The sequence below is a fragment of the Chinchilla lanigera genome, unplaced genomic scaffold (genome assembly GCF_000276665.1).
Source record: "Chinchilla lanigera isolate Chin_1 unplaced genomic scaffold, ChiLan1.0 scaffold00085, whole genome shotgun sequence".
NCBI lineage: Eukaryota > Metazoa > Chordata > Mammalia > Rodentia > Chinchillidae > Chinchilla > Chinchilla lanigera.
Genome location: NW_004955486.1, coordinates 2,674,528 through 2,678,458, shown reverse-complemented (window position 1 = coordinate 2,678,458; position 3,931 = coordinate 2,674,528). Strand labels below are relative to the sequence as shown.

Genomic DNA, 3,931 nt, shown 5'->3' with positions numbered 1-3,931 from the left:
CCCACCTGGGGACTGTTGCCAGCAGCATAAGAGGCAGACCTGGAGAAGAAGAGAAGCCGTTGGGAGCTGTTAGAAGCTGCAAGGAGCTGTTGGTTCTCTTGCAGAAGCTTGTCATGTTGGCTTTCCTGGTGGGAACTCTGGTTTTCCTCATTCGAGGATCTGTGGTACTTCTGGGGGAGCTCTGGTTCTGACTTTGAGCATCACTTCCTGGCTCCAGTGCAGATCCCTCAGCCTGCTAGCACAGATCCTTCATCCCACTGGCACAGACTTTCTAGCTTCTGCCACTGACCTTTGGGCCCTCCCAGCGCAGATCCATGAAACAGGCCTGTGTGAGACACTGGCATGGGCTCTGGGCCTCCAGTTGGACTTGTAGGAGGCATTGTTATGAGCTCTAGGTCTTCAGCTGGACTCATGCAGGACACTGGCATTGGATCCAGGCCCTCAGCTGGATAATAAATTTAACTTCTAGATTACCTGCCCTCTCTTTTTGTTTATGATTCTTTGAGTGACTATTATAAATAATCCTATAAAACTTGTCCTGTATTATATTGTTCCACTTGCAAAACTCCAAACTACAATAAGAATCAAGGTATATAGAAGTACAAACTCCCTATGATGAACGTGAGCACTATGTATATCAAAAGTACACCAATAAAACTAAGCAAAAGAAAAGAAAATTAAGATATTGTTGAAGAAATTATGGAATTAGGGCTGGGGATATAGCTCAGCAGCACAAACATCTACCTGGCAAGTGCAAGGTCCTGAATTTGATTCCTGGTAACCAAAAAAAAGAAATTATGGAATTAGCCATTAGTGGCACACGCCTGTAATCCCAGCACTCGGTAGGCTGAGGCAGGAGAATCACTGTAAATTCAAGCCCAGGCTGGACTACATAAACGAGTTCAAGGCCAGTTTGAACTACACACTGAGACTCTGTCTCAAAAAATAATAGGAAAAGAAATTATGGAATTAGAAAATCACTGTTTTGCAACTATTACAGTAATAATTAGGCAAGACTCATTACCACTACTAACACTATACTGGGTACAAATCTGAAGACAGTGAAGATATTCATAGTTTCAGTGTATCTACCCACAGACAGTCAATTCCAAAAGGCTACCATGGAGGTTTTACCGTCAGGAACCCCAGCAGATGCCCTGGAGCAGATCGAGGTTAACATCTCCATCACTACACAGGGACACAGCTTGGCTTCAGCGGTCCTCTCACCAAGCGTCTATAACCTGAATCAATCCTCAGGCAACATCAGATGAACCAAATTAAAGGCCATTCCAAAATACAGGCCAGAAACCCTCAAAAATGGCAACGTAGCCAGGCATGTTGGTGCACTACTACAATGTCAGATACTCAGGAGGCTGAGGCAGAAGAATTCCAAATGGAGCCCAGGCTGGGTAATTTAGGAAGAATTGTCTCCCCTCTCCCCCCGAAAAAAAGTGGGAAAGAGAAGGGAAGGGAAGGCGTCTTTAGCACAGCACTGGGTAAGGTGTAAAAGCTCAGTCAGCCCTTTCTGATTTGTTTAATAAATGCTTAGAAGAGAGGAGATGGGGCTGAATAGATGCTTTTTGACTTTCTAACAATTTTCAGGCTAAACGTGTAAAGGAAACAAATAACTTCTGGCAATCAGAGCTATGCTTTTAAGCTAAAATCGAGATAAAGATCAGACAGGACCTGGAGGCTCTGTGGTCCACCCTCCCTCTGGCCGTATTCTCGTCCTGATTGAGTTATTTGCCTTCAAAAAGCGGTTTTCTGGGCTTCCCAACTTGCCTTGAACTGTGTGTGTGTGTGTGTGTGTGTGTGTGTGTGTGTGTGTGTGTTAGTGGAATTGAACCCAGGACCTTGTTCGTGTCAGGCAAGGGTGCTATCAGTAAGCTATATCTCCAGCCCTTTTTAAAATTTTGAGACAAGTTCTCACTGAATTGCCCAGGGCTGGCCTGGAACTTGGAATCTTCCTGCCTCAGCCTGCTGAATAGCTGGAATTAAAGGTATGTTCCACTACACCTGACCTGTCTGAAAATTTCCAAGAGGAAAAGGGCAGTCTTCACGGTACTCTCTCACGTGACTTTTCCCCAGCTTCTGCACACCCGGCTCTGCTCAGGTGCAGCAGGCATCTAAGATTCCACCATGCTATCTGCCCTAAATGTCCCAGTTTCAAGCTCGTCACAGAAAGTGGCCAGGGAGGTGGACAGGCGGCAAGTTCAGGTTCTGATAGGCCTGGGGCAGCCAGCATCTAATGGACTGGCTGACACTTTTGATTAAGTGTATGACCTCAGGCCAGTCCCAGTGGTGGCTTCAAGATCTGTTTCTTCTTCTGCAAATTGTGGATAAACTGGGTGTGGTGGCCCTCACCTGTAATCCCAGCAGCCTGTAATCCCATCACTAGGTAGGCTGAGGCAAGATGATCACCATGCGCTGGAAGCCAACCTGGGCTATGTAGTGAGTTCAAGGCCAGTCTGAACTACGTGGCAAGACCCTGTGTTCAAAAAACTGAAACAAACGTGGATAATAAATTTAACTTCTAACCTCAAAACCCTGATTTGGGTTCAAATCATGCTCCATTATTTACTATCTTGAGAGCTCCAAAAGGTTACTTAAACTCTGTGCCTCACAAGAGCACTTACTTTACAGGTTTGCTGAGTGGATGTAACAAACGAGTTAATTCATAAATGTACTTAGTCTATGTGACCCTTGGCTATGTAAGCACATTATTATACCATTATTAGAGGGCCGGCCTGGAACATGCTAGTGTTTTGCGCCTTAGGATTCAAATCCTAGGATGTGATTTTCTTTTTCTTTTTCTTTTTCTTTTTTTTTTTTTGCCTTTTTGAGACAGGGTCTCGCTATGCAGTTCAGGCTGGCCTTGAGCTCACTTTTTAGCCCAGGCTGGTCTCGAACTCGCGATGATGTTCCTGCCTCAGCCTCCTGAGTGCTGGGATTACAGGCGTGTGCCACCAAGCCCGGCAGGATTTGATATTTAGTTTCTCCGTGCCTCAGTTTCTTCGCCTGTAGTATGATAGTACCAGCAGTACCTACCACACAAAGACTGTGGGGCAACGGAGAATGTGAGTACTTCAAAAGCACCTGGCACATGGTCGCGCTACTACTGCTATTATTTAGAACAAAATGTTGCAAAAAAAAAACTTAAAAAAAAAAAAAAGAACAAAGTTTTGCTTCCAGGTGTGCAGGTGGGATAGAGCGGGGAGGAGAAAACGCTCCCGCCCAGCTTTCACTTAGGGACGCTCGCCTCCCGCTCGCTCCCAATCAGCAAGGTCCGAGAGGGCCGGGCCCCGCCCCGCCCCGCCCCGCCCCGCCCTTCCAGGCCTGCCCTAGTCTCGCGCACTTTCAAAGTGCGCGAGCTCGGCCGAGAGCCGGGGCTGGCGGTTGGTTGGGTGAAACTATCTGATACATTAGGTAGGGGGAGTTAAAGCCTACGCACCCTCATTTTTCCCACTTTAGCTTGCAAGTCCCACGTTCTGGTCTTCATATAGACTTTCAGCTCTCTTCATATTCTCAGACTCCCAGAAGGGAGCCTCCCAGACTGGGGAGACGGTCATCGCTCCTCTGTGCGGCGGCCTCCCCCTCCGGACGCGGAGCCGGTGGTAGAGGACGACAGCAGGAGGGGGGGGGGAGGAGGCGGCCCTAGCGCCATTTTGTGGGAACGAAGTAGCACCGGGGCCGTTCTCTGATCCTTCAGTGCTTCGGCTTCCCTGTCGCGCTTTCTAGCTGCAGTCTAGCGGCTGAGTCGCGGACGCTTCTGACCGAGACGCCGTGGGTACGTCGGTTCTCGCATTGGGGACAGCCTAAGGCAGACGCAGCGGCTTCGGCCTCCGCGCGGGTAAGGCAGCCTTGGAGTCCGGCCTGGCCCGCGCGGCGGCGTTGCTAAGGCTGGGCGCGGGCCGGCGGCCGGGGCGGAGGC

General features: G+C 48.9%; 1 protein-coding gene across 5 annotated transcripts in view; it reads left to right on the top strand.

The window, feature by feature from the left end:
• Positions 1–3,650: 3,650 nt before the first annotated feature.
• The window catches only part of Tardbp (TAR DNA binding protein), an 18,688-nt gene continuing 18,407 nt past the window's right edge, over positions 3,651–3,931 (top strand). For 3 of the 5 annotated variants that reach the window (XR_001231106.1, XR_001231105.1, XM_005404011.2), the window contains exon 1: positions 3,652–3,850. The gene's annotated coding sequence lies outside the window, so the exon portion shown is untranslated. Of the gene's footprint in view, positions 3,851–3,931 lie in introns of all 5 variants that reach the window. The other 2 variants (XM_005404010.2, XM_013504182.1) reach the window with 2 other exon arrangements.